The sequence below is a fragment of the Ranitomeya variabilis genome, chromosome 4 (assembly GCF_051348905.1).
Source record: "Ranitomeya variabilis isolate aRanVar5 chromosome 4, aRanVar5.hap1, whole genome shotgun sequence".
Taxonomy (NCBI): Eukaryota; Metazoa; Chordata; class Amphibia; order Anura; family Dendrobatidae; genus Ranitomeya; species Ranitomeya variabilis.
Window position 1 is genome coordinate 304,429,644 of NC_135235.1, and position 15,518 is coordinate 304,445,161.

At 48.1% G+C, this 15,518-nt stretch overlaps 1 protein-coding gene across 2 annotated transcripts in view; it reads right to left on the reverse strand.

The window, feature by feature from the left end:
* The window catches only part of GPR153 (G protein-coupled receptor 153), a 140,829-nt gene that overhangs the window by 44,716 nt on the left and 80,595 nt on the right, over positions 1-15,518 (reverse strand). The window lies entirely within an intron of this gene.

Here is a 15,518-nt window from a genome sequence, read left to right on the forward strand (position 1 = left end):
CTCTAGCTACCAGTCCATACTCAGCAAAGGCTCCGGTGCGGTATCTTCGCAAAGAGTCTCTTTCTAAGTAAAACCAGTAGGAAACACCCTTAAGAAGGTGTGAACTATGTACAAGAAGTTTGTATCATGCACTGTTCATGATTGCGGCAGTTTTTTAAGACTTGTGCAAAAACTTAGAAAAAAATAAACAAAACAACAAGGATCCCGGGTCAACAAAGGGATCCATAAGGAATTAACCCTGAACGGGTTTAACAGCAACAGTAAACAAACAGTTAAAAAAGAAGAACTATTTACACTTTCTTAAAGCATTCATGCTTACTCTTTTTCAAAATCCCCCACGAGGCGCCACCTGGCGGGTGAACCCCTGCAGCCCAGGTTCCAGGTCCACTCCCGCTGCCAGGTACACCCCATGGGTTCGGGTCTGTTGCACAACCAGGTCGTGTGCGGTAATAAAGGTCTGTGTCCCCACTTCTCTCTGTGCTGGCACAGCAGGAACACCGGTCACTCGAGGAGGCGCCTCCTTGGCCACTACAGTGGTGGTGGTGGTGGCCAGACTGCAGGTCACAGTTTCCGTTAATGTACAGGTGGGGGTGACCAAGGTGGCCACCGACCGGTCACACGGGGACACTTTGGCTACAGGGGCCGGTTTTTCCGGCACCTTGGGCGGGGGTTCCATTGACCTCTTCTTGCGCACATTCAGAGCGAACCACCCCTTCTCCCCGAAATGTCTGGTGTAGATGACACTGTCTCCTGGGTAGAGGTCTCGATCGGGGTGGCCCTCCCTGAGATGCGACTCAACGTCCCGGCGGTTAACAAAGACCTCCGCGTATAACCCCGGTTCCTTAATAAAGCCCCAGCCTCCTCGGAGCTTAAAGGTGGTGATGATGCCCTGCCTGCGCGGGGCCTGGTGAGCGGTGGGGTCCTTGCGGGCCCGATCCTTTACTGCCAGGTCCTTCTGATGATAAGCCTCCATCCCAGCCCGGTGTAACAGGCCAGATTATACCCCCAGGCCAGACTATACCCGGGGTTAAAGTGGCCTAGGCTAGATTATACCCCGGGTATACTTTGGCCTAGGCCAAACTATACCCCGGGGTATAAAATAGCCTAGGCCAAAGTATACCCCTCCAGGCCAGATTATACCCCCCAGGGTAAGCTGAGGGAAAGCTGCTCATTCTTCTAGGTCACAGCTCCCCCTCCCATCGGGCACTGCTCCTTTTCAAGCTCCTCCACCTCTGGTGACGCCAGGGATCTCCCTTTCTAAGCCCCACCCCCTCCCTATAGTCACATGTGACATGAAATCTTCAGCCCTGCTCGTGCCAGCTCGTTGTCTTGGCGCCTTGGATATGCTTGGAAAAGGGCTTTGTATACCTAGGGGGCACTGACGAGCACTGAGGGGTGGGTGGGGAACCCCTTTACTGGTTGCTATGGGATATAGCATGATCACTCTATCCTAGCAACACCTTGGATACGCTTGGAAAAGGGGTTTATCTATCTTGGGGGCACCATTGCAGCACTGCGGGTGGGTGGGGAAACCTTTTACTGGTTGCTATGGGATTTTACATGATCACTCTATCCTAGCAACGCCTTGAATACGCTTGAAAAAGGGGTTTATCTACCTTGGGGGCACTCTCGCAGCACTTAAGGATAGGTGGTTAACCCCTTAGGTGGTTGCTATGGGATTTTACATGACCACTTTATCCTAGCAACGGCTTGTATACGCTTGGAAAAGGGGTTTATCTACCTTGGGGGCACCCTTGCAGCACTGTGGGGAAGCCGGGGAACCCTTTTACTGGTTGCTATGGGATTTTACATGACCACTTTATCCTAGCAATGCCTTGTATATGCTTGGAAAAGGGGTTTATCTACCTTGGGGGCACCCTGCTTGCTATAGGGTTTTACATGGTGTAAGTACCTTAGATTGATCATTTGAAATCGCTTAGCAACCAGGAAAAGAGTTCCCCAGCCTCCATGCAATGCTGCGACAGTGCCCCCAAGGTAGATAAGCCCCTTTTCCAAGCGTATCCAAGGCGTTGCTAGGATAAAGTGGCCATGTAAAATCCCATAGCAACCAGTAAAAGGGTTCCCCGGCTTCCCCGCAGTGCTGTGAGGGTGCCCCCAAGGTAGATAAACCCCTTTTCCAACCGTATCCAGGGCGTTGCTAGGATAAAGTGGCCATGTAAAATCCCATAGCAACCAGTAAAAGGGATCCCCACCCACCCCGCAGTGCTGTGAGGGTGCCCCCAAGGTAGATTAACCCCTTTTCCAAGCGTATACAAGGCGTTGCTAGGATAAATTGGTCATGTAAAATCCCATAGCAACCAGTAAAAGGGTTCCCCGGCTTCCCCGCAGTGCTGTGAGGGTGCCCCCAAGGTAGATAAACCCCTTTTCCAACCGTATCCAGGGCGTTGCTAGGATAAAGTGGCCATGTAAAATCCCATAGCAACCAGTAAAAGGGATCCCCACCCACCCCGCAGTGCTGTGAGGGTGCCCCCAAGGTAGATTAACCCCTTTTCCAAGCGTATACAAGGCGTTGCTAGGATAAATTGGTCATGTAAAATCCCATAGCAACCAGTAAAAGGGTTCCCCGGCTTCCCCGCAGTGCTGTGAGGGTGCCCCCAAGGTAGATAAACCCCTTTTCCAACCGTATCCAGGGCGTTGCTAGGATAAAGTGGCCATGTAAAATCCCATAGCAACCAGTAAAAGGGATCCCCACCCACCCCGCAGTGCTGTGAGGGTGCCCCCAAGGTAGATTAACCCCTTTTCCAAGCGTATACAAGGCGTTGCTAGGATAAATTGGTCATGTAAAATCCCATAGCAACCAGTAAAAGGGTTCCCCGGCTTCCCCGCAGTGCTGTGAGGGTGCCCCCAAGGTAGATAAACCCCTTTTCCAACCGTATCCAGGGCGTTGCTAGGATAAAGTGGCCATGTAAAATCCCATAGCAACCAGTAAAAGGGATCCCCACCCACCCCGCAGTGCTGTGAGGGTGCCCCCAAGGTAGATTAACCCCTTTTCCAAGCGTATACAAGGCGTTGCTAGGATAAATTGGTCATGTAAAATCCCATAGCAACCAGTAAAAGGGTTCCCCGGCTTCCCCGCAGTGCTGTGAGGGTGCCCCCAAGGTAGATAAACCCCTTTTCCAACCGTATCCAGGGCGTTGCTAGGATAAAGTGGCCATGTAAAATCCCATAGCAACCAGTAAAAGGCTATAGTCTGGCCTGAGGGTATAGTGTGGCCTGTTATAGTTTGGCCTAGGCTGTTTTACATCCTTAGGTATAGTTTGGCCTAGGCCAAAATATACCCAGGGTTAAATGTAGCCTAGGCCACTTTAACCCTGGGGGGTATAATGTGGCCTGGAGGGGTATAGTTTGGCCTAGGCTATTTTACACCCCGGGGTATAGTTTGGCCTAGGCCATTTTATGCCTGGGTATAGTTTGGCCTAGGCCAGTTTATACCCCGGGGTATACTCTGGCCTAGGCCAAATTATACCCGGGGTTAATCTGGGACGGGGTTACTTTGGCCTGTTACACCGGGGTTAATCTGGGACGGGGTTACTTTGGCCTGTTACACCGGTACACCTCGTCCTCTTCCTTCCATTGCTGTTCCAGCTGGGCCTGGTATGTGTCCCAGCTCAGGGCCTGCACCATCTCCCCTTCCCGCGTCTCCACCCCGGGGAATCCCATGAGGTCGGGTCCGGGGTTCACCCAGCGGTATACCGTGCGCTCCACACGGGTCTCGCAGGACAGGGTGATTGGTGTGATCGGGGCCTTCATACGATGTTCCATGCCCGTAGCTTCCTCCCAGGGCAACAGACGTTGGAGCTTATGAGTCCCAGGGGAAGGGGGCGCTGCAACGGGGCCCACTAACACACCCTCTGCTAGCGGGGCAGGATCGGCGGACTCACCAACCGGTGCGAGTTCACTTTCCGCGACAGGTCCCGCTGGTTCCTCCGGTGAGGTCTCCGATGTCCGGGAACTCTCTGCCGGCACCACTAAGCGCGGAGCCTGGACCCCCACATTCAGTTGGAGAAGTTGGTTGAATAAGTCCTCCATCTCGGCCCTCGGGAATCTGGTGTTGTCCACGGAAGACGGGCTGCTGTGCTCATCCGGGTAGTCGGGGGAGATTTCCACTTCAACCCCACTGTCGGGTTCAGAGCTGCTGGCCATGGCGTCCTCCACGTGGGTCACTTCCGGGTCTCTTTCCCGCTCTCTCCTTCGTGGGCGGTGTCGTTTTCTCGGTCTTCGCCCTCCATTGAGGATTAGGAGGCGGATCTCTGCCGCTGACGGACACGTCCTCACCGTGCAGAAATATTTAGACTGGGCGGCCATTGTTTTTCGCGCTCTCCAGCTTGCCTACGCCCACTCCACGCCCCTCTTCTCTTCCGGCGCTCTCCTCAGCGCTGCAATGGCGGCGGATTTTGGCGGCAAGTGGCGCAGCACACAGTCTTTGCAATAAAGTACAGTCCAAGCACAGTAAATCACAGTTCCAAGGCACACATGACCTGATTCTTCAGGCTTAAGTAGATCCTGTTCATGACGCCAAGTTGGAGCGCCCCCACACCGCCGCAGGGCCGAGGGGTACCCGGAGCTGGGCCTCTGAGTCTCAGTTCTGGGGTTGTCACGGTGGCTAGACCCGGTCCGTGGCCCTGTCTGTCAGTGGGGGACGTCCGGTGCAATAAGTGGTGTTGTAACGGTGCAGTTGTGGGGTGCAGGTCGCAGTAAATAATGAGGACACCAGGTTGCAGTCTCTTTACCTCTTTACTGAAGATCTCTGGGTCCTCAATCCAGAATACGGCTCACCAGGCTGCGCAAGTCCGGCCGGTCCAATGACACTTCCAGAGTTCTCTTCACAGGAGGAAATCTGTGCCTTCCCCCTAGCGCTATGTGTTGTAGTCCTTCCCTGCTGTGCTTACGGAAAGTACCCCACAACTGTTGTGTCTGTTTCTGATGTTCCCTCACAACTCGACTAGATGATGTTCTGCTAATCCTCCGTCCCTCCCTGAGGTTCGGGTAGGAACGGCACCCGTTTGACGGGTAGGCCTGGAGTTCTTCCGGGACCCTAGAGACGCCCCTCTCCCACAATTGCCTCCCAAGACTTCATAGGTGATTTGAGTTAGACAGCCCACCTGAGACTGACTGCCCTGCCGCTGTTTGGAGTATTGCTTGAAGCTGAATGTTATTCTACTCCCTCGGCGTTCCGGCCACCGGTAGTGCGCCTCAGTAGGATGTTGCTTCGGTCTTACAGCACGACTCCTACTGGTATTTCTCCTTTGCGTGATCCCGTTTCTCACTCAGCACAATCTATCTCTCTTCTAATCCTTTCTTGGGCACCGCCGCTACCCGGAGCAGGCACGGTCCCGTTACGTTCGTTCTCGTTGCCAAGCCTCTGTCAGGATCCCACCCCTGACAGAGACCCTACTGTATCTTCCCCTACAACACCCTCTGCCACAAGGTGTTGCCTGGTTCCAACCCAGTCAGCTTTCTGATCTAACTTCCTGCCTGACCCCCAGTTTACCCACTATGGTGGGGAGTGGCCTAATGAATAGCACCCTTAGCTCCCCCCGGAGGCCCGGCTGTGAAATGTATTGGTGTCTGTGATACCTGATCAGATGAACTCCTTCAGTGCCATCGGACGCACCATAGCTCCCCATAGTGGCGGAGCCACAGTACTGCAACGACCAGGACTCTGGGGCGCTGCATAAATGCCGCTGTTCTCCTGAATCTGGCGTGGTTTTTCTTTTGTCCCTGCGCCTCTCCATTCATGAGATATGGTCTCATCTTCCCTGTTTGTGAATCTAGGCTTAGGGTACCGTCACACAGTGCAATTTTGATCGCTACGACGGCACGATCCGTGACGTCGCAGCGATCGTATGATTATCGCTCCAGCGTCGTAGACTGCGGTCACACGTTGCAATCACGGCGCTGGAGCGATGCCGAAGTCCCCGGGTAACCAGGGTAAACATCGGGTTACTAAGCACAGGGCCGCGCTTAGTAACCCGATGTTTACCGTGGTTACCAGCGTAAAAGTAAAAAAAAACAAACCGTACATGCTCACCATCTGATGTCCGTCCGGTCCCTTGCCGTCTGCTTCCTGCTCTGACAGATCCGGCCGTACAGTGAGAGCAGAGTGCAGCGGTGACGTCACCGCTGTGATCTGCTCTCACTTTCCGGCCGGCAGACAGTCAGAGCGGGAAGCGGACGGCAAGGGACCGGACGGACATCAGATGGTGAGCATGTACGGTTTGTTTTTTTTTACTTTTACACTGGTAACCACGGTAAACATCGGGTTACTAAGCGCGGCCCTGCGCTTAGTTACCCGATGTTTACCCTGGTTACCAGCGAACGCATCGCTGGATCGCTGTCACACACAACGATCCAGCGATGTCAGCGGGTGATTAAGCGACGAAAGAAAGTTCCAAATGATCTGCTACGACGTACGATTCTCAGCAGGATCCCTGATCGCTGCTGCGTGTCAGACACTGCGATATCGTAACGATATCGCTAGAACGTCACGAATCGTACCGTCGTAGCGATCAAAATTGCACTGTGTGACGGTACCCTTACTATCTAAGAGGGTGTGGTCATCAACTCTTCTCTGCTGGAATCTTCTCTGCTGGAATCTTCTTGAGGATCACTCCCACCTAGCTAAAAAGGACATATTTAAATGCAGTGAAAAAGGGGCCAAATCTCAGGAACGGAGAGGCGCAGGAACAAAAGAAAAACAATGCCGGATTCAGGAGAACAGCGGCATTTACACCAGGTGAAAAAAATTACATATTTATGACATGTGATAGGTTCCCTTTAATGCCCTTTCTGAATGGAAATTGAACAAACAATAGTGTGTCCCTTACTTTTGCTGTATGTGATATCCAGTGTTCCCAACTTTTTATTTTTTTCTTAACAGCTTATCAAAAAATCACGGACAGACTATTATAGACACATTGTAAAACCATAATAAATCATTATAATCCTACGTGATACACAAGTACAGCCCATCATTCTGATAAGATGACATCAGCTGTATTTACTGTAAAATGATAATTACAGTCAAAATAATCTGGGTAAGTTTCTTCAGCTTAAAAAAAATCATGGTTGCCTCAAATCTATTTTTACAGACAAGGAAGGCAAAAATGTGCCCTGTTTTTTTTTTTTTACTGTCCTGGAATTCCTGGACAATCCAGATGATAGCTGGAACAAAAAACATCTGCACAAATGCATAAGAATGAATAAAAACAGCATGCACGGCAGATGCTCCGTTTCATATACAACAATTTTCTCAAAACATGGAAAAAAAAATCTCCCTGGATGGGGAATGTTTACATTCTGGAAAAAATGATTTTATTCAATGCTCCATGCAGTGGTGACCTGGCATGCAATGTGCCCTACATATGCTTGACCAAACAGCTGTATCCTGACATCTGCTGGTTAATATGAAAACATACAGATCTAAAAAAGACTAGAAGTACAGGATCCACCCCAAGAAGACTCCTGCGACCAACCAACTGCACCATGATTAGTTAAAGGATCGCTGGAGGAGAGGCTTTAGATTCGGGTCTGGAGCGGTACTGTGTCTCCTTATGGAGACTACCAACTGGAATAAGGGAGTCTTAGGGTGTGAACACACTTCATTGTTTTCACACTTTCTTTGAACTGGCTGTTCCGTAAAATGCCTGAAAGAGTGCTCAGAAAACAATTAAAGCACAAGAATGTACAAAAAAAAGTCAACCTTAAAAGTTAAAGGAATATGGCAAAAAAATAGCCTTCCCACATGACTTATAATAAAAGCCAAAACATAATCTCCATTTGCAGACATGTATATCAGGGTTTTGCCTCTCCTTAGGGCAAGCATTGCATGGCCTATAAGTCTCTTTACACTGTCAAGTCAGGCATGTCACTTTCCACAAGGAGAAACATTACCCAGTTGTTAGACCCCAGTTAGAGGCCTGTCATACAGCCAAATCAGAACTCATGCTTTTCACTGAGGAGGGGCAATACCCTGAAATAAGTGTCTGTATATGAGGATTCTGGTTTGGCTTTTATCCCAAATCGTGTGGCAAGGCTGGCTAAAGTGTAGATATTGACTTTTAAGATTGCTGCTTCCAGTAGGTGGTGCTCTGAAGAGGCAATTTTCATATTTAATTTCACACAGGAGCGTTGCATGGCCTATAAGTTTCCTTACGTTCACATGTCAAACGTTCCTCCTTATGCCCCATATCAGCCAGGCAATACTTCTTGGGTGAAAGAGTAAGCGAATTAACTCTCCCCCAGAACAATGAAAGCTGTCTATACTGTGCTACTTAATGGTGGAAGCCATTCTATAAGTCAATCTCCAGCCTTTTAAGAGGCCTTGCCAATTATTTTAGCCATACAAGAGTGTGAAGGATGGCACCAGAGAGATCACACAGGATTCCACTGCTGCCACCACATGTGATGAACCCGCACCTCATCACCCCACCTGATGTTACTTATTGTTGCACTGTGTGACAGTACCCTAACACATGGACTCCGCAGGAGGTCCTCCTGTAGGAGTTTGGATACTAGCTAGTGTGGTTGGACCACCTGCTGAGCCAGGTATCCTGTTACAGCTAGACATGCTTTCAGAAGGATTGTAAGATGCCATTAAATCCCCCATTCTTCACAAAGAGTATTTTCCAAAAGAAAAAGATACTCATCCGAAAACCACAGTAGTCTCAACATCACTTGCAAAATGCAAGCCGCTGTAAAATGCAACCGCTTTCTTTCTGAAAGTTTATTAAGAAATAACTACAGAAAATCGTATTGCTGTAACTTGTAAATATCATTCAAAGTGGATCTACATTTTAATGGATAGGTCACAGACAGCCATGTGTTCTGCTTTACAGCAAAGATCCTGCACATGACAATCCACAAACCCGAAATAAACTCGTGATGATATTGTTACTTTGTCGACACGAAAGATCATATTTATGCAAAATGTCTTCTTGAATGATAATTTCTCAGTCACTGGATGCCAAACCATTCCTTAAGAGAATTACATGATGACAGTGGGAGCAAGCATTAACATAACGAATGAAAATAGGTTAATTACATTCCTAGTTGGCAACTGTAACAAGTGCTGTACTTGGCGAAGAATCTGTATTATTGAGCTGAAAAAATAAAATAAAAACAAGAGCGGCTCCAAATATTGTGTCTAATACAATAAATCTGGGTCTGTATGATCACAGCTGGCCGTAGACATCAGATTTTTGCTACTACAACGCACTACATTCGGCGGGGTGGGAAGGAAATGACAACTCGTGGTGAATATCTCTGTGCCATCTATCATCTATCTATCTACATATCTATCATCTATCTATCTATCTCATATTTATCTATCATCTATCTATCTCTATCTATTCATCCAGAGTCGGACTGACCCACCGGAGAACTGGAGGATACTCTGGTGGGCCCAGGCACTGACACCTGCTGGCATACAGGACCGGTAGCTGCCTAGGACCCCCCGCTGCTCCAGGGGCAACCAGCCAGTGGCATGTCGCTAATAGCGGCACACCATGCAGCTGCTATGGGGCCCCTGAGTCAGGGGTGCCCGCCTGGTGCCAGCAGAGCAGCAGTGGGAGACAGGAGGCAGAAGCCTGTCTCCGCTGCTAAAGAGAAATGAATATTCACTATTCTCCATGCCCCCATTGGCATGGAGAGGGGTGAATATTCATTTCACTTTTAGCTGCAGGCTGCAGCTAACATACCACGTGTAAAACTGGTGTGGCTGCACCGGAGGTAGAGGGGAGCCCCTGCAGGCGGCTAACACTGAGGGCTCTGGGGGCCACCTGGCCAAATTGCCCTCATGTGCAGAGGGCACTGGGGGTGATGGGGCAGGAGGCAATGATGAAGGTGGTGGAGTGGGCAATGATGGGGAGAAAGCAATGATAGAGGTGGTAGAAAAGGCAATGATGGGGTTGTGAGTGAGAAGGCAATGATGGAGTTGGTGGGGAGGAGGCAATGATGGAGGTGATGGAATGGGCAATGATGAGTGAGAAAGCAATTATAGAGGTGGTGGAAAGGACTATGATGGAGGTGGTAGAAAGGGCAATAATGGGGGTGATGGGGAGAAGGCAATGATGGATGTGGTGGAAAGGACAAAGATGGGGGTAGTGGGGCAGAAAGCTATGATGGAGATGGTAGAACAAATATGGGGTAGTGGAGCAGAAGGCAATGATGGAGGTGGTGGAAAGGGCAATGATGGGGTGGTGGGTGAGAAGGCAATGATGGAGGTGGTGATGAGGACAATGATGGAGGTGGTGGAGAGGGTAATGATGGGGGCTACATTCTATTCTATGAGGGGGGTTACATTATATTCTATGAGGATTGCATTGTATTCTATGAAGGGGCTACCCTGCTACATAATTAAGACGTGTACTACCTTATATTATAACCTGATATTAGCGTGTTTTACCGCACAATCGGTGGTCTTGTATTTATTTCTATGTAGCTACATAGTGGGCCCCAACAATGATTTTCTCTGGTTTGTCCAAGGTGCTCCAGTCCGATGCTCCATCTATCTATCTATCTATCTATCTATCTATCTATCTATCTATCTATCTATCTATCTATCTCCACTAATTTTGGACATTTGATGAAATATTGCTTCCTATCCTGCTTCTTGAAAAACAAAATGAATGGAAAAAAAAAATCAATGAAATACAGTGCGTTTCATAGAAAATTGGAAGAGATTCAGCAATATATTCATTGTTCTTTTCCTGTGTGTGGACGTTTGTACAATCATTGCCAGAAAAGCTTTTATGTCCAAGTCTAAATGAATGTAGTGTTGATTTTAAGGTGGTTGCTCATTTTAGCGAGTGGTGAATTATTACAGCAATCATCATTTGTTGAAGCCAGCGAACACCAAGCGGCCGGGAGAAAGGCTGGGACATATTCGTTGGTGGGAGCAATAACCCTGGGACAAAAAACAAATCTGCCCAGCACCTCCGAACAAATGAAACAAATGTGAACAGGTGCCAGCTGCTGTGACTGCAGTATGTACATATCAAAGACTGCAGCAACAGAAAGATATAGGCAAATGATTCTAACTAGTGTTAGAAAAAAATCAGAAATTTGTGAAATTTTTTTTCTTCCATTTTCCAAGACCCATAACTTTTTCATTTTCACGCTGATGTAGCTGAGCGAGGGCTGTTTCTTTTTGCTTGGCGAGCTATTGTTTTTATAGATACCATTTTGGGGTAAATACACCTTGATGTTGTATCTACACTAAAACGATTTCTATTAAAACATTTCTTCTTGCATTTTTTGGTGGAGCTGTGGCAACTGGAAAGCCACAATTCTGGAGTTTCCATTTTTAATATATATATATTTTTTTAATATCTTAACGACATTTGTCAATGGGGTTAATTAATTCTACATTTTGATAAATTAGACTTTGAAGGACAAAGCAGCACCAGATAGGTTTATGTTTTAAATTTGTTTATACCTTTATTTTTAATGGGGAAAAAAAAACCAGAAGTTGAATTTTTCTTTAAAAAAAAAACTTTTATTTTAGCCCCCTTGGGGCCTTGAACCTGCAATCGTCCGATCACTTATCCTATATATTGCAGTCTAATATACCGTATATACTCGAGTATAAGCCGAGATTTTCAGCCCAAATTTTTGGGCTGAAAGTGCCCCTCTCGGCTTATACTCAAGTCACGGTCCGTGGCAGGGTCGGCGGGTGAGGGGGAGAGGGCGCTGAGGCATACTTACCTAGTCCCGGCGACCCTGACGCTCCCCCTGCCCGTCACACTGTCTTCGGGTGCCGCAGCTCTTCCCCTGTACAGCGGTCACGTGGGACCGCTCATTAAACTTATGAATATGGACTCCACTCCCATAGGGGTGGAGCCGCATATTCATTTCTCTAATCAGCGGTGCCGGTGATCGCTGATAGAGGAAGAGGCTGCGGTACCCGGAGACCAGCTGTCTGAGGGAAAGAGCGGGACGCCGGGAGCAGGTAAGTATCGCATATTTACCTGTCCACGATCCACACGCCGGGCGCCGCTCCATCTTCCCGGCATCTCTCCGCTCTGACTGTTCAGGTCAGAGGGCGCGATGATGCATATAGTGTGCGCGCCGCCCTCTGCCTGATCAGTCAGTGCAGAGAGACGCCGGGACAGGACGCTGGGGAGCTGCAAGCAAGAAAGGTGAGTATGTGTTTTGTTTTTTTAATTGCAGCAGCAGCATTATATATGGCACAGATTTATGTGGAGCATCTATGGGGCCAAACTGAACGCTGCAGAGCATTCCATATGGGGCAGCTTTATAATGAGCATCTATGGGGCCAAACTGAACGGTGCAGAGCATATAGGGCACAGCTATATAAGGAGCATCTATGGGGCCGAACTGAGCGGTGCAGAGCATATAGGGCACAGCTTTATAAGGAGCATCTATGGGGCCAAACTGAACGGTGCAGAGCATATAGGGCACAGCTTTATAAGGAGCATCTATGGGGCCAAACTGAACGGTGCAGAGCATATAGGGCACAGCTTTATAATGAGCATCTATGGGGCCAAACTGAATGGTGCAGAGCATATAGGGCACAGCTTTATAATGAGCATCTATGGGGCCAAACTGAACGGTGCAGAGCATATAGGGCACAGCTTTATAATGAGCATCTATGGGGCCAAAGTGAATGGTGCAGAGCATATAGGGCACAGCTTATAATGAGCATCTATGGGGCCAAGCTGAACGGTGCAGAGCATATATGGCACAGCTTTATAATGAGCATCTATGGGGCCAAACTGAATGGTGCAGAGCATATATGGCACAGCTTTATATGGAGCATCTATAGGGCCATAATGAACGGTGCAGAGCATTGTATATGGCACAGCTTTATATGGAGCATCTATGGGGCCATAATGAACGGTGCAGAGCATTGTATATGGCACAGCTATATATGGATAATATATGGGGCAATAATCAATGGTATGGAGCATTATATATGGCACAGCTTTATATGGAACATCTATGGGGCAATAATGAATGGTATGGAGCATCTATTTTTATTTTTGAAATTCACCGGTAGCTGCTGCATTTTCCACCCTAGGCTTATACTCGAGTCAATAAGTTTTCCCAGTTTTTTGTGGCAAAATTAGGGGGGTCGGCTTATACTCGGGTCGGCTTATACTCGAGTATATACGGTATATACACTCACTGGCCACTTTATTAGGTACACCTGTCCAACTTCTTGTTAACACTTAATTTCTAATCAGCCAATCACATGGCGGCAACTCAGTGCATTTAGGCATGTAGACATGGTCAAGACAATCTCCTGCAGTTCAAACCGAGCATCAGTATGGGGAAGAAAGGTGATTTGAGTGCCTTTGAACGTGGCATGGTTGTTGGTGCCAGAAGGGCTGGTCTGAGTATTTCAGAAACTGCTGATCTACTGGGATTTTCACGCACAACCATCTCTAGGGTTTACAGAGAATGGTCCGAAAAAGAAAAAAAATCCAGTGAGCGGCAGTTCTGTGGGCGGAAATGCCTTGTTGATGCCAGAGGTCAGAGGAGAATGGGCAGACTGGTTCGAGCTGATAGAAAGGCAACAGTGACTCAAATCGCCACCCGTTACAACCAAGGTAGGCCTAAGAGCATCTCTGAACGCACAGTGCGTCAAACTTTGAGGCAGATGGGCTACAGCAGCAGAAGACCACACCGGGTACCACTCCTTTCAGCTAAGAACAGGAAACTGAGGCTACAATTTGTACAAGCTCATCGAAATTGGACAGTAGAAGATTGGAAAAACGTTGCTTGGTCTGATGAGTCTCGATTTCTGCTGCGACATTCGGATGGTAGGGTCAGAATTTGGCGTAAACAACATGAAAGCATGGATCCATCCTGCCATGTATGGAGCATCTTTGGGATACCCGTTACTAGCATGGTGTACCTAATAAAGTGGCCGGTGAGTGTATACACACTGGAGAAAATAAGTGTTTGATACACTGATGATTTTGCAAGTTTTCCCACCTACAAAGAATGGAGAGGTCTGTAATTGTTATCGTAGGTACACTTCAACTGTGAGAAACAGAATCTAAAAATAAAAACCAGAAAATGACATTGTATGATTTTTACATAATTAATTTGCATTTTATTGCATGAAATAAGTATTTGATAAAATAGAAAAACAGAACTTAATATTTGGAACAGAAACGTTTGGCCCATTCCTCCATACAGATCTTCTCCTGGTTTCAGGGCAGTCGCTGGGCAACATTGAGTTTGAGCTCCCTCAAAAGACTTTCTATAGGGTTCAGGTCTGGAGACTGGCTAGGCCACTCCAGGACCTTGAAATGCTTCTTATGAAGCCACTCCTTAGGGTATGTGTCCACGTTCAGGGTTGCATCAGGATTTGGTCAGGATTTTATGCAGGTAAAATCCTGACCAAATCTGCACCTGAGGTCACTGGCAGGTCACCTGCGTTGTTCTTGCGTTGTTTCAGCAATGCAAGGACATGCTGCGTTCTTAAAAGACGCGCCGCATGTCCGTTTTCGCGGGTGTGCCGCATGCGTCTTTTACTGCATAGTGGAGACGGGATTTCATGAAATCCCCTCCATTATGCTGTAACATCTGGACGCTGCGTGTTTGATGCTGCGGCTCAACGCAGCGTCAAACACGCAGCGATTCCTGAACGTGGACACATACCCTTAGTTGCCTGGCTGTGTGTTTCAGGTCAATGTCATGCTGGAAGACCCAGACACGACCCATCTTCAATGCTCTAACTGAGAGAAGGAGGTTGTTGGCTAAAATCTTGCGATACATTACCCCATCCATTCTCCCTTCAATAAGGTGCAGTCATCATGTCCCCTTTGCAGAAAAGCACCCCAAAGTATGATGTTTCCCCCCACAATGCTTCACAGTTGGGCTTGTTTTGTTGGAGTTGTACTCATCCTTCTTCCTCCAAACACAGCATGTGGAGGTGATACAAAAAAGTTATATTTTGTTCATATTACCTAATTACCTTCTCCCATGTCTCCTCTGGATCATCCAGATGGTCATTGGTGAACTTCAAACAGGCCTGGGCATGTGCTGGCGTGAGCAGGGGGACCTTGCGTGCCCTGCACGATATTAATCCATGACAGCATAGTGTATTACTAAGGCCGGAGTCACACTACAGCGAGATACGGCCGAGCTCTGGCACCGACACTCCTTAGTGTGCGGCTCCATGTATTGCTGTGCGGCCGCACGCTCCGCTCTGGAGTGCCGGTGCCAGAGCTTGGTTTTAACCCTCGAGACTCGGCCGTATCTCGTTGTGTGTGATCCCTGCCTAACAGTAATGTTTGAGACTGTGGTCCCAGCTCTCTTCAGGTCATTGATCAGGCTCTCCCATGTAGTTTTGGTCTGATTCCTGACCTTTCTCAGAATCATCTTGCTGATTCTTAGGCGATCTAATACTTATTTCATGCAAAAAATGCAACTGAATTATTTAAAAATCATACAATGTGATTTTATTGATTTTTTTTTTTTTTTTTTAGATTCTGTCTCACAGTTGAAGTGTACCCTATGAT